Source organism: Nerophis ophidion, linkage group LG20 (assembly GCF_033978795.1).
Source record: "Nerophis ophidion isolate RoL-2023_Sa linkage group LG20, RoL_Noph_v1.0, whole genome shotgun sequence".
Taxonomy (NCBI): Eukaryota; Metazoa; Chordata; class Actinopteri; order Syngnathiformes; family Syngnathidae; genus Nerophis; species Nerophis ophidion.
In genome coordinates, this window is record NC_084630.1 from 2664593 (window position 1) to 2689380 (window position 24788).

Below are 24788 nucleotides of genomic sequence, written 5' to 3' on the forward strand. Positions count from 1 at the left end.
GAGAACCGTGTTCGCTTGGCTGCTCTGTTCCATAGTAAAGCTTCACCTTCGGGAATTTAAACAAGGAAACACCAGCTGTGTTTGTGTTGCTAAAAGCAGCCGCAATACACCGCTTCTCACCTACATCATTCTTATTTGACGTCTCCATTATCAATTGAACAAATTGCAAAATATTCAGCAACACAGATGTCCAGAATACTGTGTTATTATGCGATTAAAGCAGACAACTTATAGCTGGGATCGGGCTGGAACAAAATGTCTGCTACAATCCGTGACGTCACGCGCACGCGTCATCATTCTGGGACGTTTTCAACAGGATACCTCGCGGGAAATTTAAAATTGCAATTTAGTAAACTAAACCGGCCGTATTGGCATGTGTTGCAATGTTAATATTTCATCATTGATATATAAACTATCAGACTGTGTGGTTTGGTAGTAGTAGGCCTTTAAGTTAAAAAAAAGTTAAAGTACCAATGATTGTCACACACGCACTAGGTGTGGTGAAATTTGTCCTCTGCATTTGACCCATCCCCTTGTTCACCCCCTAGGACAGGGGTCGGCAATCCATCCATCCATCCATCTTCTTCCGCTTATCCGATGTCAGGTCGCGGTGGCAGCAGCCTAAGCAGGGAAGCCCAGACTTCCTTCTCCCCAGCCACTTCGTCTAGCTCTTCCCGGGGGATCCCGAGGCGTTCCCTGGCCAGCCAGGAGACATACTCTTCCCAACGTGTCCTGGGTCTTCCCCGTGGCGTCCTACTGGTTGGACGTGGCCTAAACACCTCCCTAGGGAGGCGTTCGGGTGGCATCCTGACCAATGCCCGAACCACCTCATTTGGCTCCTCTCGATGTGAAGGAGCAGCGGCTTTACTTTGAGTTCCTCCCGGATGACAGAGCTTATCACCCTATCTCTAAGGGAGAGACCGCCACACGGCGGAGGAAACTCATTTCGGCCGCTTGTACCCGTGATCTTATCCTTTCGGTCATGACCCAAAGGTGAGGATGGGAATGTAGATCGACCGGTAAATTGGGAGCTTTGCTTTCCGGCTCAGCGCCTTCTTCACCACAAAGGATCGACACAGCGTCCTCATAACTGAAGACGCTGCACCGATCCGCCTGTCAATCTCACGATCCACTCTTCCCTCACTCGTGAACAAGACTCTAAGGTACTTAAACTACTCTACTTGGGGCAAGATCTCCTCCCCAACCTGCAGATGGCACTCCACGCTTTCCCGGGCGAGAACCATGGACTCGGACTTGGAGGTGCTGATTCTCATCCCAGTCGCTTCACACTCGGCTGCGAACCCATCCAGTGAGAGCTGAAGATCCTGGCCAGTTGAAGACATCGGGACCACATCATCTGCAAAAAGCAGTAACACCTTTTAATACAGGAAAATAAAACATTGTACTTTAATCAAGTGATTCTTTATCGTAGTACTGCCACCAGAGTCGGTTTCAGAAAGAAGACAAGTCTGGAGGAAAAAAGGTTGGCCATCGACACTGGAGAGCCACCGACATCTGTGTCTTGTGCAAGGTAAACACACGACACAATGTATGCGTTTTGTTCAGGAGAGGACACACATACGCTAATACAAATAATGATTGGGCTTATTGCTAACAGCTAGCGAGTCAGCTGGCTTGGCTACAGTCACATGGTGAACGTTTTTGCTTAGTCATTAGCATTTGCATATTAACCTTAAAACTACTGACACTACAGCAGTGGTTCTCAAACTATTTTCACTAAGTACCACCTTAGAAAAAACTTGTCTCTCCAAGTAAGGTGACCATAATAAGCAACACTAAAATACTGTAGCGTAGTAGGCCCAATTATTCATTATACAGTTTGAACAGTAACACTGTTTGAATACAGGAAAATAAAACAATGTTCTTTTAAACAAGTGATTATTTATCGTACTACTCCCACCAGAGTCGTGTATACGGAGAGTATGGCCAACCTGGTTTTAGCCAATTTCCTCAATGATTGGTTCTAAAGACACTCACGTGACGACAGGTCGCCATGACTGCTACCAACTCTTGTCTACGGTGCTTCCCTGGTTTTTTCTTTGCTGTGTTTAAATGCCACCCATGGGAAATGTGGAAAACTTTTACGTTGCTTTCCCCGCAAGCCAGAAAGAAGTATGGGGGAAAAGAGGTTCGCCATCGACACTGGAGAGCCACCAACAACAGTGTCTTGTGCGAGGTAAACACACGACACAATGTCTGTGTTTTATTCAGGCGAGAACACACTTATGCTAATACAAATAACAGAAAAAATGAACACTTTTAAAGAGATGGTTTGACAAAAACAGACTATCGTTCAATCTCGGTACAGCTAAGATAATGCCATTAGGTAATGGCAAAAGAGAAAGTAAAACACAAATACGATTAGCCCGAGTAGACACTATGAGAGTAAAATAAACATTTTGGTTGTAATAATAGATGGTAGTGGCTCAAAGTTTGTCTAAGCTTAAAAGTACAGGAATAGCACAAACAATACATTGAAGGCAGCCACCATAGTTGACAAAAGGCCCTTTTCCACAAGTTCGGGAACTTTAGGTACCCGGAACTATGGGTTCCTGCAAAGTGTATGGTTTGTGTTTCCAACGCATTTCATAGTTCCATCCAGTTTATACAAAATCGGGCTGATGACCTTCGGAAGAGTGAATCAGTATATTTCTACACTGATACCATGTAAATAAACAGACAATATTTGTCAGTTATTTTACTAAAAAGTAAGTAAATAAAATACAAAGCAATAATATACAAAATAATATGATTTAAAAGATAAAGTGTACCGAATTGTATATAAAAAGTCAGGCTTTTGTCCATAATTTCCAACAGTCAGATAGTCGTCCTCTCAGTAAATGATGAATTCATGAGGGTCATGTGTTTCCTTATGGTCCTTTTCAGATGTATAAAAATATATAAATCATAAATGTCAGTGTTTATCGGCTTCAGCGTTAGCTTGTTACCATTAGCATTCTGTTCAATCAGGTTGAGGCTAATAACTACACAAATTGAGTCTTACTGACTACTTTTAAAAAATTCTGTACAGTAAATAGGTTATGTTTGATGTAATTGACCTTTGTTCTACCCGTGTACTCCCTCCTTTATTTCACATTTATCCAACAAAGTCTCAGAATAGTAAGCAGCTGAGGTTGTTGCTTCGTTTGGCTCCATACTGTTCTGCAAATACGTTTAAAAGAGTACGTCCTGTTCTCGTAGCTTTGTGTATCGAAATTAAGTTTGTAATAAATAATAAACAACAATAAACTGCTTATAGTTTTAAGACCACGGCTGAGGAAAAATACCGCAAGAAAGTTCCACTGATCAACGTTCTTTAGCAAATAGATGCCCCACAAAAGTTCCTGAAAGCCGAAATTAGCTTTCGTTCTTCTTTCTCTCCGTTGTCAAAATGGAAATTAACAAATCGTGTAGCAATCTGTAAATTGCGGTCCTGTGTTCGAAAAATACGTTTTAGGAACGCCCCCAACTTAATCCAACCAATCAGCGTTCGACAGCACAGCCCGCCCCATATAAGGTTCCAAGAACCTTCCAAAAGTCCTACCTAGCTGGTAAGAACTCGGAAAAGTTCTTGAAGAACTAAATCTACCAGAGTAATTTTTGGTAGAAACACAGGGGAAACTTTATTTCCCCGTACTTTTAAATTCCTGCAGTGGAAAAGGTCCTATACTTCACACAATGTCATAATTTCCCCGTAATTATTGGTACAAAGCTAATGAAGATTTTGATAAAATGAGGGAAATAAGTAATTTTTTCGGTTATTCAGTGTATTCTTTTCACGTCTCTTGCGCTGTCTGGTGTGTATTATAGAGCCTGCTGGTCACTAAACACTGCATTAATACGGCAGCAGTGTGCATCAAATACGGCCGCAAAATTATACTTGCCTACTAAGGCTGTGAATCTTTGGGTGTCCCACGATTCGATTCAATATCGTTTTTTTTTTTAATTCGATTCGATTCTCGATTCAAAAACGATATTTTTCCAATTCAAAACGATTCTGTATTCATTCAATACATAAGATTTCAGCAGGATTTACCCCAGTTTGCTGACATGCAAGCAGAGTAGTAGATTTAAAAAAAAAAGAAACTTTTATAATTGTAAAGGACAATGTTTTATCAACTGATTGCAATAATGTAAATTTGTTTTAACTATTAAACGAACCAAAAATAAGACTTATTTTATCTTTGTGAAAACATTGGACACAGTGTGTTGTCCAGCTTATGAGATGCCATGCAAGTGTAAGCCACTGTGACACTATTGTTCTTTTTTTTTATTTTTATAAATGTCTAATGATAATGTCAATGAGGGATTTTTAATCACTGCTATGCTGGAATTATAAATGATATTGATACTGTTGTTGATAATATTCATTTTTGTTTCGCTACTTTTGGTTTGTTCTGTGTGGTGTTTGTGTCTCCTCTCAATTGCTCTGTTTATTGCAGTTCTGAGTGTTGCTGGGTCAGCTTTGGTTTTGGAATTGGATTGCATTGTTATGGTATTGCTGTGTAGTGGTTTGTTGGATTGATTAAAAAAAACAAAACTTTTTTTTTTTTTTTTTTTTAAATGAGAATCGATTCTAAATCGCACAACGTATTCGAATCGATTTTTTCCCACACCCCTATTACCTACTTAAATTTAAGAGAATGTTTTATCATAAGTTTATGAGCTGGCGTATGTTTAAAACTATATAAAGACACATTATTTTGGTTTATTCCGACAGAAAAACTACTGTCACAACGACAGCATTTGCTTGCATTCGGGTACAAAAGCACATGTCCCTGGTAGCAAAAATTACATTTTAAGTACCAATGATTGTCACACACACACACACACACACACACACTAGGTTTGGCAAAATGATTCTCTGCATTTGAGCCATAACCCTTGATCACCCCCTGGGAGGTGAGGTGAGCAGTCGGCAGCATCAGTGGCCGCGCCCTGGGAATCATTTTTGGTGATTTAACCCCCAATTCCAACCCTTGATTTTTATTGCCAAAAAATGGTACCTGTTGTTAGATGAGGTGGCGACTTGTCCAGGGTGTACACCACCTTACACCTGAATGCAGCTGAGATAGGCTACAGCCACACCTGTGACCACGAGAGGGACACGCGGTACAAAATGGATGGATGTTTAGTTGGCCATACTTTCTTTATACACAACTCTACCACAGTTTGAGAATCACTGCAGTAGACTCTAAGCTGAATAAAACTGAGCCCTTTTAGAGTTTTAAAGAGACCATTGTATCTCACCTGTTCGGTATTACTTACAGTGTAACAAATACATGTAAATGTTTAAGACAGTTAACCCTCAGCAGACAAAGGCTGACTTTTTGTCCTTTGAGTACATTTTTTTCTGTATTTTTGTCCATAATTTTTGTTGTCTTGCTCCATTGTATTGTTTTTATTTTCTAAGAGGGTTGCATTCTCATTGTACAATTCTTTCACAGGTGTACGATACACTGGCAGTTATTCAACAATATCCCAAAGTTAAACAGGACATAAAAGTTGGGGGCAAGGGTGAGAAAAATTGCAGTGGAAATGATACTATAGACACATACTATAGTATCATTTCCAAGACAAAACCCTTGGTTTTGTCTCTATAGATGTTTTTAACATCTATAGAGTGCTAGGATTTAGGGCAGCGCGATATATACAATATAAAATTGGCTGAAAATGCATGTTGATGACACATTGTGGCTCATCTTGGAGAGGCTAATCCCCCACACTGCAAAGCCACTTCTATGTCACTAATCCTCACCTCCATGGCGGCAATTAAACTACATTTCTTCGCATTATTATCACTGGAGAATAAAGAATAGGTCATTTTGTTACACGACATAATAAGCCAGGCTAACCGCTAAGCTAGAGTTTTTGAGCGTAAACAAAGGTGGACAGATGGATACAAATATCTACAGTAACAATACCAAGTAGCATCAGTATATTGTCGATACTACAGTGATTAGATCAATACATTTTATTTTCACAAATTTTTTTGTCATTGTTTACAAAAACAAAACTTTTTTTAAGTCCCTTGACACAGTAAAATTTTAAGAGTAAAACATGATTAATAGGAAACCAGAGCCAATACAATTTGTAGATTGTGTTTATATATTTTGCAGTGTTGACTTTAATGTATGGGCATTAATTTGCTTAAAGTATTGTATGTGATAAAAGGGAATAATGAAGTAATTTGAAAATATAATTGATATTGTTCCATGCAATCGTGTTCTGATTATAATTGTGATCACCTATTTAATCATTCAATAATCTTGTAAATGTTGGGTATCAGTATCACCATTGGTATGGGTGGCCAATACTGCCCCTGTAACTACTTGATATTGGAATGATTCGATACCCAAATTGATAGTAGTACCCAAAAGTATAATTAGTATATTTTAACGCAAGTATAGATAGAAACATGTTCCAAAAGAGAATAACCAGATATTAACAGTAAATTAGAAAATAGATTGATGATAGTTTTGGCAAAATAATACAACCAGAAATGACACAATATGTTACCGTCTATGTCTGCAGCCAAATAAGGAGCCTTTGTAACCTGTTTTGAAATAGCTATTTAAATATCAAATGATGTATCGTGATATCATTATTGCAGGATGTTGCAACATATATCACCCATCCCTATTAGAAAGTTTCAAGTTAACAATAAATGAAAAAGCTGTGACTTACTAATGTAGTTTTATTTGAAATGTTTTCCAATTTCTGGTATAGAAAATCCTCAAAGTTAGTCTAATCCTTTTTAGAAGAATCTTATTTTGCGTGAATTTGTTGTATTTTTTCAATTCAGGTATTTGTTTTCCCTGCTACTCAGTGCAGGTTAACAGCATTTGCATCATTACATTTATTCAGTCTGATTGATGATCCGTGTTTCCCCCCTTCTGCTCTCACAAACCTTCCAGGACTTTTTGCCTTTACTTTAATCAATAAACCTTAGCCAGGGCAGCGAGCGGAGGAGTAATTTTCTAATCTCCCTCCAAAGTGACCTGTCACCAAATGGCAGATGCCGTAATTAGAAAGCTGTGAGCGAATTAAGAAAAACCGTCACGCTCTTGGACCAATATGTCTGTCATTGTGCGTATAGCTTTGTAGTTGTGTAATACGATACTGTTTTAATACTTCAGTGTTGGGGTAACTCTGAATCACAGTTCATATATCTCCACCCCCTGTGCCTGTTCCTGCAGCCTACACTCCAAAGGAATGATGCCAGTTACAGTGCAGAGTCATCAATACTCCCAGAGAGAAGACTGAGAGGGAGAGGCTGGATCCAATCAATATGCCGTGGCAAGCAGGTTATTTTTTTCTGTTTTCTTCTCTGAAAGTTGTTAATTATTAAATGTTAAAGTCCTATAGAGAAGCACTACTGTGTGACTAAACTTGGGAATCAACAACAGCATCTTATCAGTGTAAGTGCCACCACCAGCTGGCTCTTACAGAGGCAGACTCTTTTATTGAATTTTAGACAGGATGTCAGATTTATTCAGCCAACTGGCCATGAGCTGTCTGAGGAAGGCTGCCTTGGTTGCTCTTGCCCTGACAAGTTGTTTATGGCAAACATTTCTTCCTAATGAGGCCGCTTTTTTGATTTAGCGCCGTCCGTGCATGTAAATGTGTACAATGTTAGTTACTGTGAAAAGGGTCCATTACCTAGTTTTTATACAAATATAAATTTAATATATATAAATGCATGGCATTTATTTGGCCATTTTTGACAGGTAATCATAAATGTGCTGTTTTGAAAGTACAGCCTCAACAGTGGGATTTTTTGGTTATGCTGCCACCCTGTGTTCATGGGGAGCACTGAAATAAAAAAAACTCTAAATACACAAATAATATTTAAATTCAGTGGTTCCCATAAAGTAATTTAATTGGGACAGGTCGCCACAATTCAGTTTGCTTGGCCATTGAAACATTTGCTGTCCATTATTATTATTACTAATATTATTATTATTATAAACATATTATAATGGGACTGTGTGTATTGCTTGTTTTTCCAACTTCATACAGTAGGTGTCATTGTAACCATGTTTCTTAAAGGGGAATTGAACTTTTTTTTGCAATTTTGACTATTATTCACAGACTATATGAGAGACAAGGAGACAGATGTATTTTTTTAATGCATTCTAACTAGAGATGTCCGATAATGACTTTTTTGCCGATATCCGATATTCTGATATTGTCCAACACTTAAGTACCGATACTGATATCAACCGATACCGATACATACAGTCGTGGAACTAACACATTATTATGCCTAATTTTGTTGTGATGCCCCGCTGGATGCATTAAACAATGCAACAAGGTTTTCCAAAATAAATCAACTCAAGTTATGAAAAAAAATGCTAACATGGCACTGCCATATTTATTATTGAAATCAAAAAGTGCATTATTTTTTTTAACATGCCTCAAAACAGCAGCTTGGAATTTTAGGAGGTTGTGGTGGGCGGGGTTGAGGTGAATGGGTGGGGGTGTATATTGTAGCGTCCCGGAAGAGTTAGTGCTGCAAGGGGTTCTGGCTATTTGTTCTGTTGTGTTACGGTGCGGATGTTCTCCCGAAATTTGTTTGTCATTCTTGTTTGGTGTGGGTTCATAGTGTGGCGCATATTGGTAACAGTGTTAAATTTGTTTATACGGCCACCCTCAGTGTGACCTGTATGGCTGTTGACCAAGTATGCCTTGCATTCACTTGTGTGTGTGAAAAGCCATAGATATTATGTGACTGAGCCGACACACAAAGGCAGCGCTTTTAAGGTTTATTGGCGCTCTGTTTTTCTAACTACGTCTGTGTGCACAGTGGCGTTTTAAAAAATAATACGGTTTACTTTTTTAAAACCGATACCGATAATTTCCGATATTACATTTTAAAGCATTTATCGGCCGATATTATCGGACATCTCTAATTCTAACTCTATTCTACGACTCTACCTTAATGTAAATAAATGTCCTCTTGTAATGGAGCGAATGTGAAGTCCTCTATTCCCCCCAATATACCCCCTAAAAAGCATCTAAAAACGCCAACAATACTCTATTTACATTTCCTGACTTGAATATTAACCAAGTATTAGTGATCTTGTTCTTATAAGCACTAACGAAGACAAACTATTGTGATGATCACACGCCATGATCAGAGGGAGTGAACTATCTTATTCTGCTGTATTGACATTGGCTGGTGAGCTGCTTTATTGTCTTGGATCTTGTGAAAGTATTGTACATCATAAATAATGCCCCTCACCTTGATAGTAGAAGGATGAGTAGCTAATCCAACGGGTTGGTCAACTTTGGTATCCAATTTAGACCTGGATATTGTTGGAAACACACGAAAAGCCGTTTCATTTGCGCTTACGATTATGAGTGATTCTTCATCGAAACGGGGATATATGAACATCCTACTGTAAGAGTCTGCATCCCAGTGAGAGCAGACGTTGAAAAGTCCTGTCATACAGCAAGCGCATACCATAGAGGACTTTATAATGCTTTGCAACGCAAATGTTCATTAATATTGTGATATACATACAGTACAGGAGATCGACAGATATGTTTTTGTAGGGCCGACAACGATACTGATTTTTAATACTCAATGAGGCTGATAACCAATATTTGGAGCCGATATTCATTTGCAGTAAAAGTTAGCTAAATATGAATGTTATATGTCCGTAAACAGTTGGGCAAGGTTTTAAGTTATTCTTTTTGACATTTACGGTATATATACAATAAATGATGCAGTGTTGACATTGGGACATAGAGTACATTGTGGACATTCGAGATTGTCTTTGCATGTTTGGTTTTGGTAAATACAATTATACATACAGTACTGGTATATTATACTTATCTGTTTAAATGTCACCTCCTTTTAATGTGATGAAAGTAAGGATTTTGACAGTGGTTATATAATGTGATCGTACTGGTGTGCAGGACCATCTTCCGTTTGAACTGGCAATGAGGTACAGTAATTGTGTCTGACAGGCCTTGATAATGATAAGACAACATGATCTAATCAGCTGCTGAACCCTCTCCGCTTGTCTTTATTTCTCTCCTAATTGACCAAGCTGTGTCTCTCCTGAGCCCTCTGTAATTCGTTAATTATTCATTCATATATAATTCACATTCTTGGACCTGCAGTGTTAATTGAGTATTCGTGTGTGTGTTGTTTGAATTGTGGGTATGTACTTGAAAAGGCATATGTTGGAACAAGGCCTTCCTCTGCAGTGTATGCTTTTTGTAAAACTATTTCAAGGGTTTGTATCATATACAGTCCTATATGGACACTAACATACTTGCATTTGATATTTATGTAATTACTAGGGATCAGTGTTGGTTGGTTTCTGAAAACCAGTAACTGGTTAAAGTTACTACTTACTTTATTATAAAAGTAATTCAGTTACTAACTCAATTAGTTACACCAAAAAGTAATGCGTTACTGTTGAAAGTAACTACCGGTATTAAGTTACTTTTTTTTCTTTTCTTTTTTTTTAAGGCTCCCATTAATGCCTATTTAGCCTTCATTTCAGTACTGTTATTGCACTAGAGAATAATACAATCTGTTGATCAACTTGACATGCATTTGCATCACTGAACTCTGCTAAGCAATGTGGTCTACATACAACACACAAAAACAAAGATATGTTTCAAAGGGCCAATTTATTTTGGGCCGGAACAAATTGACAAAACTATTTTAAATAGCTGCAACATAACATACATAAGTAACAAACCGCATAATAACAACATGTCACAACATTGCTGTAAACCTGGCTTCAACCACGGCGTGGCGAAGTTGGTAGAGTGGCTCTGCCAGCAATCTGAGGGTTACTGGTTCAATCCCCACCTTCTACCATCCTAGTCACGTCCGTTATGTCTTTGGGCAAGACGCTTCACCCTTGCTCCTGATGGGTCCTGGTGAGCACCTTGCATGGCAGCTCCCGCCATCAGTGTGTGAATGTGTGTGTGAATGGGCGAATGTGGAAATACTGTCAAAGCGCTTTGGGCTCCTTAAAAAGGGGTAGAAAAGCGCTATACAAGTACAACCCATTTACCATTTACAATTTACCCAAGGAAGGAACACACAACATGATTATATGTCATGTCATTTTATACAGCACACATACTGCTATACACATGCCTAACCAGGTGTTTTTTTCTCTCAAGGAATTGTGAAATGAAATCATGTCTTCAGGAGATCAACACTGTACTGAAGCCTAGAACACTACGCATTTCCCCAGTTTTAGTTTAGAGAAAAGGAAAGATTGGCCTGGCCCACTAGGATCCCTCTTTATGTTTGTGAACTTTATAGTCTATACATTTAGAGTGACGTGATAATCAAACACTGTAGAAGTCTAGAATGAAAGAGTATATAAGAGAATTGACAGAGTGTGTGTACCTTCAGTGCTGAATGATGAGCAGAGGCAGAGTTTGAAGTGTCTTCTTTAGCTTGCTTTCCATTTTTATGTGCTCACTGTAAATTGTGTCCAGGAATTTGGAAATATTTTCGTGCCGTTTGACGCCCGCTATCATGCTAAATGGCTGCCTGAAAGCGGGTGACCCCACTGTAGAAATAGCCTGCATGTCTTCTAGCACATACACTGCAATGGCTCTATCAATTTTGTCCTGGCTAACAGTCCCTCCATTAAAATCCTTAGGTTGTGGTGGAGATGAAGTGGCATTGCAGTCTGTGTCTCTCTTTACTTGCTTCGTCGGAGCATGTTGCTTTTGTAGCTGTTTCAGCAGGTTTGAATTGCTGTTTTGGGTAGTAAATAGGATCTTTGATCCAATACACAACTTACATTTAACTAAAATGTCATTTTCTTTGTGCTCGACAAAAGAAAAGTAGTGAGAATATCTCCATGTTAAGTAACTGCTTTGGCGCCGCAATAATGTCTTGTTAGTAAACACAAGACACACATGTAGTAATGGTAACTGAGTTACTGAATATAAAAAATATTTCATTAGACTACTAGTTACCGCAGAAAATAGCGGCGTTAAAGTAACGTGTTACAAAGTAATGCGTTAGTCCCAACACTGCTAGGTATAGGCATTTGACTCAATCCATCAAGGACATTTTTTTTAACCATTAAATAGTCTTTATTTTTATTGATAGTAATGAGCTGATTAATATTGTAACTTTTCTGTGGTCGCAGCACACATTCCTGTAGCTGAAGTCAAGTTGGCTTCTTTAGACAGCTAACTGGTTGAGACTGACTCAATAACGCTGCTTTTCCTGATGAGACCAAGTGCAGCCTGTTTTGTTTTAAGACAAGCATCAAGCAATTATCACAGTACTATTACAATATCAATATATTACAATACATTCATGTCACCTTTACTTCTATACATTTTGCGGTGGAATCTAAAATGGATTTAGTTTGAATATTTAAATGTGTATGGAATAATAAGTGCTGCCTGCTAGTACTGAAGTATCACACAGGTGGCCAACAGAGGTCAGTATCTGATTACTAACTGGTTTGTGTGTTTATAGTTCTGCAGGTTACTATTCTGAAATAACATGCTTGTGTCATTTCACAAAACACTAAGAAGGGTAATCACAGAAGTCACACTGTTCAATGAATATGTTTTATTTAACTTATTGTACCTGCTTTTTTATGATATTGGACCATGTAATCAAACTGAGCAAGAGAAATGTCAAAACATGCTGGAACCAAAAGTTTTTTCTGTAGCTCAAACACCGACACACTGTCAATCCCTCGGGCACTGCTTGTCTTCCTAGTGTTGCCTACTTGCCAAATCTCTTTAAAACATATCAGTTTATCAAAGCCCAGTCTTTAAAAAGTTTAGTTTGGTGCGTTCGGGGACATTTTTGAGTTCGTAAAGACAAGATCATACAAAAAAAAAAAAGTCTCCACGGTTGGTGCTTCTGCGGGGGAAATGTTTATGCGAAGCTGTTGACAAGGTTCATACAAGCCTCCCGCTGCTGTCTTTCATGCTGGTTTTGGGACCAGAGAGGACAGGCCAGCTGAGAGGAGTCAGTCTAGATGAGCTGCATGTATTTTTGTAGACATCGCTGTAGACTTTGCTTCATCTAAGAGCACATCAAAGCATCTTCTACCCTTCCCCACTACTGCTAAACCCTTCGCCTTATTACCAAAGTGCTCTAAATGCCTTTGGGGAGTCCACACGAGCTTAAAAAACACAAACAAAAAACAAACATGTTTGCTTTTATCTTTCAAATAACTATTTATGCTGGTACAAATAAGCATTCTGAGTGCGTTCTCTAAATGTGTCACAATGGTGGTGACGGAAAGGCTCATGCTGGGTGAGAAGAATAAAAGGGCAGCGCACTCATTTGTTGGTCTGAGTCACAGTTGTCATAGACTGTCCTCAGAAATGTTAGACTCCTCATTTAGAAAGTGCTTTCCAAAAGCATGTAAGAGAAAATGCGATTAACAAATGGCTGACACTATCCTGTTTCTGATTTATTTTTGATGGCACTCGTGTCAGCATTGAAGCGCAGGGAGTGGTTGTACAATCCAGTGGACTGTGCAGTCCAAGCTAGCGAGTAAACAGGGCCTCTGCGAGTCAGCGGTACGCAAGTCTTCCCATCAGGATTTCCAGTGCAACCCCCGCGGGGATACCAGAGAGTTCTGAAGCCAGAGATGGTGAATAATAGAACAAAGTGGCAATGAGTCTTCTGAGGGTCGGCTGCTCTTCAACGTGCTTCCAGTCGCAGGGAGGCCAAAGGAATGCATGTGGTAAAACAGACTGGTAGCTTGTGTGTTCGTTAGGCCCAATTTATTCAGGAAATTTAAATACAGTCAAGCAAATGAACAGAAAAACCATATACTCACAAGCCAACTGGGAAAAAGTTTACATAAACTGTCTACTTCAGTGATTCTCAACTGGTTGGTTGTGACCCAAAAGTGGGTTTTGGTTGGGAACGAATCGAGTCTTTTAACAGCTCTTTTAAGTCACCGATAAGAATCGATTTTCTGTTGCGAGTTGTTCTAACTAGTGCACTTCCTCAATAAATTAAGATAGAGCAGCCAAAATGCTCAGGAAGTTTTTGGTTGGAACGCAAGCTAGTAATCTAAAATATTGAACGTTTTGACAGTTTTTCTAATTTTATGAGGTACCAAATTTGTTTTCTTTAATTTGCTGTAAACCTGGGGTCTCAAACTCAATTTACCGGTGGCCGGCTGGAAGTAGAGTAGGGGTGAGGTTGAGCAGCACAATGTATCACTACAGAATCAGGTTGTAACCACAAGACTACATTTGTTAACTACTTCTCCCAGCAGTGATAGTGACCTTAGGTGATAGTAGGCCTTAAGTCATTAGAAATGTAAAAGTGAATGTAAACATGTATATTTTGACTCCGAATTCCCCAGGGGATAGACAGACACTTTCACTTTCTTACAGGAAGTTGCTTTCTGTGTTGCTATTTATGTATTTGCACCGTTAGTAGTTAGTTTCGTTTTTTGTGGTATTCAAGCTTGTAATAGCATATTTAAGTATTCGCAACCCATGATGCAGACCGCAAATACATTAAACTATGAAGCCAAGTAGAGGGCAAAATAATACGGGCCAGTGGTCCTCAAATGATACACGGGCTGCAAGTTTCAAATCCCTGCTGTACACCTTCGCAAGCGGATTGAAGTTTTTAAGAAATTAATTCTTGAAATAGTTCACTTTGTGTGGAGTGATGACCACTTTGGGTCGCCACTTTTAATTAAGGGGTAGAGGTGGGTCCCACAGCAAATCAAAATAAGAACCACTGATCAAGTTCATTTCCCCTCATATGTTGTTGGTTGGAAAGAACATGGTCCTAAAATCCTGTGCATAGTTTTTACGTAATGTTAGCAAAGTTGGCTCAAAATCAATTGTTAAATCAATCAAGCAAGAGCCTGATGAAGTAGCATGAAGGTAAACTGTGGAGATCAATGAGTTACCAACCACATAGTAGGTTTAAAGGCCTACTGAAATGAGATTTTCTTATTTAAACGGGGATAGCAGGTCCATTCTATGTGTCATACTTGATCATTTCACGATATTGCCATATTTTTGCTGAAAGAATTTAGTAAAGAACATCCACGATAAAGTTCGCAACTTTTGGTGCCAACAGAAAAGCCCTGCCTTTACCGGAAGTGGCAGACGATGACGTCACATGTTGATGGCTCCTCACATCCTCACATTGTTTTTAATGGGAGCCTGCAACAAAAAGAGCTATTCGGACCAAGAAAACGAAAATATCCCCATTAATTTGAGCGAGGATGAAAGACTCGTGTTTGAGGATATTGATAGCGACGGACTAGAAAAAAAAGAAAAAAAACGCGATTGCATTGGGACGGATTCTGATTTTTTTAGACACATTTACTAGGATAATTGTGGGAAATCCCTTATCTTTCTATAGTGTTGCTAGTGTTTTAGTGAGTTTAATAGTACCTGATAGTCGGAGGTGTGTGTCCACGGGTGTCTTGACGCCAGTGTCTCAGGGAAGTCGACGGCAGCTTTATGGACGGCGCAAGCTCAGCTGATCTCCGGTCAAAAGCGACTTTTTACCACAATTTTCTCACCGAAACCTGCTGGTTGACATTTGGTCGGGATCCATGTTCGCTTGACCGCTGTAATCCATAGTAAAGTTTCACCTCTGGGATTTTTAAACAAGGAATCACCGTTTGTTTGTGTGGCTAAAGGCTAAAGCTTCCCAATTCCATCTTTGTACTCTGACTTCTCCAATATTAATTGAACACATTGCAAAAGATTCAGTTATACAGATCTCCAAAATACTTTGTAATTATGCGGTTAAAGCAGACGACTTTTAGCTGTGTGTGTGTGTGCAGCGCTCATATTTCCTAACAGTCCGTGACGTCACGCGTACACGTCATCATTACGCGACGTTTTCAAGAAGAAACTCCCGGGAAATTTAAAATTGCAATTTAGTAAACTAAAAAGGCCGTATTGGCATGTGTTGCAATGTTAATATTTCATCACTGATATATAAACTATCAGACTGCGTGGTGGCTAGTAGTGGCTTTCAGTAGGCCTTTAACACGTATCTTACGATGGGGTAGGCCATTTTAATAAATGTAATATTCAAAACAAGTACAATACATGTGTATATATTTCTTAAAGAAATAAAACAGCTTACATGTCAGATTTGTGTAATTAGCATTAACATTTCAACTTTTTCTTGTTATATTACATGTTGGCTCTTTTATTTCACTTTTTTTGTAATGATATTTATAGAAAGTGCCACAAGTCATTGAGAAAAAAGCTGCGGGCCACAAATGTCCCCCGTGCCACACTTTGGTCACACTTGGTTTCTAACAGGACTAATTTACTCAAGGCATGGTTCACAAAGAAGGAAGACTTGTGAGAACCCTGATCTCAACCCTATCAAATATCTTTGGGATTAACTACTTTATGAGTTAGGACCTCTGATGTCGGGCTTCACGGTGACAGAGGCGTTAGTGCGTCTGCCTCACAATACGAAGTTCCTGGGTTCAAATCCAGGCTCGGGATCTTTCTGTGTGGAGTTTGCATGTTCTCCCCGTGAATGCGTGGGTTCCCTCCGGGTACTCCGGCTTCCTCCCACTTCCAAAGACATGCACCTGGGGATAGGTTGATTGGCAACACTAAATTGGTCCTAATGTGTGAATGTGAGTGTGAATGTTGTCTGTCTATCTGTGTTGGCCCTGCGATGAGGTGGCGACTTGTCCAGGGTGTACGCTGCCTTCCGCCCGATTGTAGCTGAGATAGGCGCCAGCCCCCCCCGCGACCCCGAAAGGGAATAAGTGGTAGAAAATGGATGGATGGACCTCTCATGTCCAACATCAGTGACCTTCGACCTCACAAAATAGACAGACTCCGAAAGAAGGTCTTCACTGATAGTTGTTTATCCAACCTATTTGCACTCTACTGCTTGTCAACTTCAGTACCAACACCACAGCATGTTTTTTCTCCTCAAGTGAAGTGATGCGCTCCATCAACCAAACATTGCTTGGTAAACAACTATAATTGTAATTATCCTGCCACAGCCACTCTAGAAAGACAGTCTACAGTGAGATAAACCAAACCCAGTTTCAACCATCTTGGTGCTTTTTCTTGTTACTTGTGAAAAATTCACCACCTTCCACACCCCCCCAACGTCTCTTCTTTGCGGGACCAAGAGCTGACATGCGGTAAATGGAGAACTATTCAAAGACAGGCCGCCTTTCTCCTACAGGGGTTCCCCTCCCCTTTTTATCCCCTTACCACTGCTGAGAAATCAAAAGTCCTCGGACGTCACGTAAGCCGATTGAAGTTCCTCCCTGCCTGCTCCGTAGTGGTCCCTTGCCCTGTCATGGCAAGCTTCATTAGAGCTGTCACTCAGCCAGGGCAATGCCGCAGGGTACCTTCAGGGTCCAATCGCTTTTGAAACCCCAGGAAAGGATTGTCAAATGTGGATATAAAAAGATGCTTAAATGCAACATTGTTGAGCTTCATGCTTATCCCTCCTGTGATGATGCGATTAATGCCTGACCCTACCGCTGCACGTTTGTTCTTTTTCTTGCGTATGAAATTAACACCCTCGATGTGTATAGTAAGAATGTTTTTTTAAAATTAACAACAGTGGGAAACTGTAACCAGGAGATATTATTGTGCTTCATTTAAGCCAGAGTAGCGTAATTACAACAAGTCACATGATGCAATACAAATAAATGAGCCAGTGGGTGCTCTGCTGTCCAACAATCCCAAATCCTGGAACAATGAGATAGTATCCACAAAATCCCGGTACTTGATTCAAATACAGGAGCAAACAAAACCCAAACAAAACAAAGCAAGCTTCTTTGAAGACTCAACAAATGCAACTGCCCGAGTTCCTTTCAACAATATACACGACGCAATATTCTCAGTAGCAGCATGTTATTGTTGTGTTCTTTTAAATATTTGGAGAGAAGGAGAAGAGATGAAAACAGACAGAACAATGGGACTTTAGCGCTGTTATGGCGTCCGTGCACCTCGCCCCACCGGCCCTTTGTAGTGTGCATTATGTAGTGTTCACATCCCCCAGCCGGCCCTGGCTTGTCATGAGTCCAGGTGGGGTCTTAGTCTGTGACCCCACCCCACCCTAACCCCCAAGCATACACACACATACATACAACCTCCTTTTTTTGTGTACCTGCTCCATCACTCACACACAACCATGCGCACACCTTCCCTCCAAGGCATTCACACATAAATAAGAGTGCGAAAAAAATCAGTTCTAAACTAATTTATTTATGTATTTATTTATGTAAAGGTTCACATCGTCTAATTCACTTAACAAATAAAAACAAACAACATAACACAGACTACACCTTTCAAATAAATTAAGGTCAATTTTGAAGAGGTGAAGCTAGCGTTATACATTTCATGATGGTGGTTTGGTGACAGACTCTGAAATGGATAATTTTTCAATGCTGAAATTGTGTTGATTATTCTGTAAAGTGAGAAAAATAACTGTGTAAATCTGTTTTGCGGATTCATTCTGTTTTTCTTCTGGTGAATATGTGTCAAATATTCTCTCTGGACTGATAAACTCCATGTAAATTAGCTCAAAAGTTTTAAATTAAGTTAGAATTTGAAAAACTTCCCTTACACTGATCAAAAGCAACATTTAAGACTGACAAGACATCAATTTCATTTAATCTCACACTCATCGAATTCATGAGAATAATCAAAACCTCTTTTATGCTGAATTTTTCCTTGTCTGTCATACCACAACCCACCACTGGGCTGTGCCAACTTGAACACAATTCTGGGAACACAACAAAGAAATACAGTAATAAGGATTTAGCCCCCAGATATTTGGCTACGGCTACAGAGTGATGCCCCGGTTTTTGGAAAAAGTGATTATTAGCAGGGGTAATGTAGGCACCTTTTTATCAAGCAATCAAAAACAGAGCAACAACAACAAGGTCTGACCTATATTCGTCCTGCATGAGTGTCCCGAAGGAATGGCAGGTTACCCCCTCATGGCACCATACAGAATGCAAAGAAGATCACCAATTTACTTTTGTAAATGTACCCCTCGCCAAGAAAGTTAATAAATTCAACAATTAAATGTTATATTCAAATCCCCCCTTCCTCTAACCCTTTTCCAGGAGGTAGCAAGACAGTGTGTCTATGGGCAGTATGTACAGGCTGTGTCTGGTGAAGATAATCCTCAATGATCTGGCCTAATCTGTCACAGATATGCAGCAGAAGCGTTGGGAATCTGTTTGGGGCGAATGGGTGAAGGGGGTAAAAACTGGATTACGGCAGTATGTCTGCATTAACTCACCGGCCTTATCTTTTCCAATGCACCCTTTAAAAACAGCCTCAGCATGTATGTGGGGTACACTGGTACACATGTTAGCCCTAAGTAAGTGTCTCTGTCATGAAGAGGTGTCCACCTCGACTCCCCTCACTGGTAAGTGATAAACTTACCAATTATTGTTGGGGAAAAACAAGCTGGGATTGCAGATGACAGGCAAGATCCAAATACTATCTATATAGATGACATCCTGATATAACCATGACTACTTCATACAATACGTTCATGAATCTGATGTCAAACATTAAAAAGCAAAAACTGGCGTAAATCAATTTTTTTTTTGCGGATATAGTGGTTTTGTATGGTTAGTCACACCCTAAGCGGCTTTTTTTTAAAATGTTTTTTATTTTTTTATTAAATCGACATAAAAAACACAAGATACACTTAGAATTAGTGCACCAAAACCCTCCCTCATTTACACTCATTCTCACTCATTCACACAAAAGGGTTGTTTTCTTCTGTTATTAACAATCTGGTTCCTACAATTTATATCTATACAGTCTGCAAGGGATACAGTCCGTGAAGCCCATGCGGCTCTTTAGCGTCGCCCTAGTGGCTCGCTGGACCTCTTGCAGAAATGTGTGAAAATGGAAAAAGATGAAAAAAACTAAAACATTTCTGTAGTAGAACAAACATGACACAAACCTTCCTAATTGCTATAAATCCCACTGTTTGTTTTATATGCTTCACTGATGAGAGTATGTGCAAGCACCGTTTTGTCCTAATTTCAGCGATCCTTAAACTCACCTTAGTTTGTTTATTCATGCTCTGCGTGAAGGCGCAATGGTGAGCTTTGTTGATTTAATTGATTTGCTGGAGTGCGAATCAGGCATATTTGGTCAATCCATGACTGCAAGCTAATTGATGCTAACATGCTATTTAGGCTAGCTGTATGTACATATTGCATCATTATGCCTCGTTTGTAGGTATATATGAGCTCATTTAATTTCCTTTACTTAGGTCGTCTCCCTATTTAATTTATATTAGTATGTCTCAGGACACATTATCTGTATGTAATATTTGCTGTATTTCTAATAGTTGTTTGTGTGCCATGTTGTTCCAAACCACAGCAATCGTTACCCAGCTTACAAAAATTGTAATAAATCCATTAGAAGAAGACAGCCTGCCGTTTCCTTAAACTTGGACACACACATCTTTACCTTTGGCCATTCTGAACCAGTAATTTCCCGAAGTTATCTCATTCTGTGAGAAATCTCTATTTTACTAATGATTTCTAATGTTGCAAAAATGTGTAGAATAACATTTAAAATACAACATTTCTGTCAACAAAGATTTGTGTCAGCCTTTGACAGTAGGCTAATATAGCTAATATAGACACTTGCATCATGTCTAGACAGATTTTTGATTTTTGGTCTAATATGGCTCTTTCATCATTTTGGGTTGCCGACCCCTGCCCTAAGCCATAGCCGATTGCAGTCCTTTTGAAATAGTGGGGAAGGCCCCCTGGGGGGTGCGGTACAATGCCAGGGGAACTTTTTTTTTGCTAAACTAGAATATGACCTTGGCTTTACTGTAACCATGGTGGGACACAAGGAAATACTGTTTTTTTTGTTTAATATTGTTGTTGGTTCAATATTATGCAGAGGTCTACTTATAACAATTTTATAGATAAATTATACTATTTATAGTCAGGGTGGAGAATAGGGCGAGGAGTGGGTTGGGGCGCAAAATACTTTCTTCTTCCAAAGGGGGGGGAGAACAGAAAATAATTTAGAAGCACTGGCCTAATTGAACCAGTAGTTCAAGAGCGCATACGCACATCCTTTCCAGTTCGAGTAATAAACACACACTGCATTCTCAGAAGCTCTTTTATAACGTAAACAACTTTAAAGGCCTACTGAAATGAGATGTTCTTATTTAAACGGGGATAGCAGGTCCATGCTATGTGTCATACTTGATCATTTCGCGATATTGCAATATTTTTTGCTGAAAGGATTTAGTAGAGAACATTGACGATAAAGTTTGCAACTTTTGGTCGCTAATAAAAATACCTTGCCTGTACTGGAAGTAGCATAAGATGTGCGCGTGATGTCACGGGTTGTGGAGCTCCTCACATTGTTTACAATCATGGCCACCAGCAGCGAGAGCGATTCGGACCGAGAAAGCGACAATTTCCCCATTAATTTGAGCGAGGATGAAATATTCGTGGATGAGGAAAGTGAGAGTGAAGGACTAGAAAGAAAAAAAAGACGAGGGCAGTGGGAGCGATTCAGATGTTATTAGACAAATTTACTAGGATAATTCTGGAAAATCCCTTATCTCCTTATTGTGTTACTACTGTTTTAGTGAGATTATATGGTCGTACCTGAAAGTCGGAGGGGTGTGGCCACGGGTGTGGTGACTGCCAGTGTCTCCGAGGGAAGCCACGTTTCTCGACAAGGCAAGGCAGCCGGGCTGAGATTTATTTTTTTCCCCCTCCTCCACGGTTTAAGCATCCAACGGTCAGGGGCGGCCGGTGGGAGGAGGCAAGAGAGTCCGCAGCTGCAGGAGGAACGATGCAAGCTCTCCGCTCATGTCTACGGTAAGAGCCGACTTAATACCACCATTTTCTCACCGAGACCTGCCGGTTGACATGTTGTAGGGAACCATGTTCGCTTGACCGCTCTGTTCCATAGTAAAGCTTCACCGTAATTTTTCGGGAGTGTAAACAAGGAAACACCGGCTGTGTTTGTGTTGCTAAAGGCGGCCGCAGTACACCGCTTCCCACCTACATCTCTCTTCTTTGATGTCTCCATTATTAATTGAACAAACTGCAAAAGATTCAGCAACACAAATGTCCAGAATACTGTGTAATTATGCGATTAAAGCAGACAACTTAAGCTGGGATCAGTGCTGGATCAAAATATCCGCTACAATCTGTGACGTCACGCGCACGCGTCATCATACGCGTCATCATACCGCAACGTTTTCAACAGGATACTTCGCGTGAAATTTAAAATTGCAATTTAGTAAACTAAAGCGGCCGTATTGGCATGTGTTGCAATGTTAATATTTCATCATTGATATATAAACTATCAGACTGCGTGGTCGCTAGTAGTGGCTTTCAGTAGGCCTTTAATAAAACAGATTGCCAGCCGAGATACCAGCTCCACTTCGCAAGTTTGGCTACGTGCAATGCAACGTGAATATTTCCATCCAAAATATTTTACTGAAAACAGTGAAGATGTTCTTTCCTACAGTCAGTCTACACATAGTGGTAGTGCATACTTGATCACCCTGGTGTAACAGGGTTGGAGAGTATAGACATTTATTTATCCCACAATCCCTCGTCATCCTGTCAGGTGAGGGCCACCCCGTTAGATGTGGATGTTCTTCTATTTATAATTGAGAAATTAGCTATGATGAAAGAATACCTTTTCAAGTCTGGGTGGGAGGGTCCCCAGTTCAGTGCCCCATCCTTTTGCCACACACACACATACACCCCTGCATGTGTGTCACTCATTTTGCCAACTATTGCAGCACGTTTGTAGCAACATGACTCTTCTTGATACATTGCAGCCTAATACTTTTCAGGACATTAGGCCTTTTCACATTACAGGAACTTTTACAGGAACGTTCCCTTTTACACAGGTAAATAAAGTTCCCCCCCCCCCTTTCCGCCAAAAACTACCAAGGTAAATTTAGTTTAGTTCTTCAGGAATCTTTCAGAGTTCCTGCCAGCTCGGTGGGACTTTTGAAAGGTTCCCGTAACTTTTTCAGGGGCAGGCTGTGCTGTCGAACGCTGATTGGTGGAACACAGTTGGGGGCATTTGTAAAAAATGTTCGACTTGCAGGAGCTATTTTGGGGCATCTTTGTGCCGAAAAACGCTGATCAGTGGCCTATCTCACAGTTTTACTCAGTCGTAGTCTTTAAACTTTATGCAGTTTATTTTTTTGTTATTTTTATAAACTTTATTTAGATGCGTGAAGCTACGAGAAGTGCACAGACTCTCTAAGACGTCTTTACGGTGAAGTATGAGGCTGGACTCAAAACAACGACCTCAGCTACTACCACTCTGAAACTTTGTTGGATAAATATGAAATAAAGGAGGCAGTAAACGAGTGGAACAAAGTAAATGACCTCAAATATTAAGTCATTATTTTGTTACATGTTGTAAAAGTAGTCAGTGACATACCATTTATATAGTTGTTAGCCTCATCTCTGAGTGAATACAATGCTAATGCTCACAAGCAAACACTGTCAATTATCTATATATTGATTTTACAGGTGAAATGGACCAAAAGTAGTCACCTGACCCTCGTGAATTTATCAATTACTGAGAGTACGACTTTCTGACTGTTGGACATTGCGGAAAATAGCCAGACTTTATATGAATAATTTGGTACATGTTATTTTTTAAATCACATTGTTTTGTATTTAATTTACATACTTTTTAGTAAAATCATTGACCTAATACTGTCTGTTTATTTACATGGTATCAGTGTAGAAATATACTAAACCAGTCCTCCATACGTCATCAGCCTGACTACCCTGAACTTTTAAATGCTGTGGAAACACAAACCACACACTTCTACAGGAACTTTATAGTTCCAGGAACTAGGTCTATTGTTTCACACTGGAAGCTGAGACCTCACCTTAATTTGTCGTCCTCCGTCTCATTTTCGGAACCCCTTTCATTTATTTCTTCTCCAAGTCCCTTCTGCGATATGATTAGCCCTTGTCTGTGTGTCTCAGTATATAACATTGCCTCATCATTCTTGTGGCTTTTACATGCCTGTACCAAGAGACAGATTGGAAACCTCCAACCTTTCCTTGTCATTATCCTGCCACACCAAACCAAATTGGAGGCTTTTCGAGGTTTAAAGTTGTCTGTTGCCTATGGTTGTTGATTTGGATTAGGAATTTCCTCAATTTGAGCAGACACACTTAGGCCATTTGTCTTCCCAAACAAAGTGATTACTGGGACATGCATCACCCACCCAGCGAGATGACTCGTTAACCGCAGCCTACTAGCCATATTCTGCCCTCTTACTATTTTCTAGAAGGCATTAATCTTTGGTTTGTTTGAGCAGGTATAATAGTTTCTTTTGTGTAACTGTTCTCGCTCTTAAGCAAAGCTGATTCCGTTTTCTAGGGCTCATTGACAAGCAACTCCACAGCAGTTTCACTCACTGTAGACTGCAATGGGAACTCATATATGCTTCTACTTTGACTCATCACTTTGTTATTCCTCCTTGTTATTTATTACACTGCACGGCGACTGTGACTACTTTATGTGTTGTCTGCTTAAGTCAATCATTCATCTGTTAGATGATCAGAACCGCATATATAATGACTGTCTTTTGTGCGATCAATGTAAACCTCTTTAAAACTTCACCATTCTGGGTGAATTTTGCGTTGGCAGAATGAAGAGAAACTAGAAACAATTTAACTGCTTAATTAAGCATGGGTCTGTTTTGCGATCTTGACAGGAAAAAAAGCTAATGACAGATGGAATGATGTCTTGAA

The 24788-nt window shown here is 39.7% G+C and overlaps 1 protein-coding gene across 6 annotated transcripts in view; it reads left to right on the plus strand.

Annotated features, from left to right (window-relative positions):
• Window positions 1–383: 383 nt before the first annotated feature.
• lef1 (lymphoid enhancer-binding factor 1) overlaps window positions 384–24788 on the plus strand; it is a 208027-nt gene continuing 183622 nt past the window's right edge. For 2 of the 6 annotated variants that reach the window (XM_061880299.1, XM_061880300.1), the window contains exons 1-2: window positions 385–1531; window positions 7221–7328. The gene's annotated coding sequence lies outside the window, so the exon portion shown is untranslated. Of the gene's footprint in view, window positions 1532–7220; window positions 7329–24788 lie in introns of all 6 variants that reach the window. The other 4 variants (XM_061880301.1, XM_061880297.1, XM_061880295.1 and 1 more) reach the window with 4 other exon arrangements.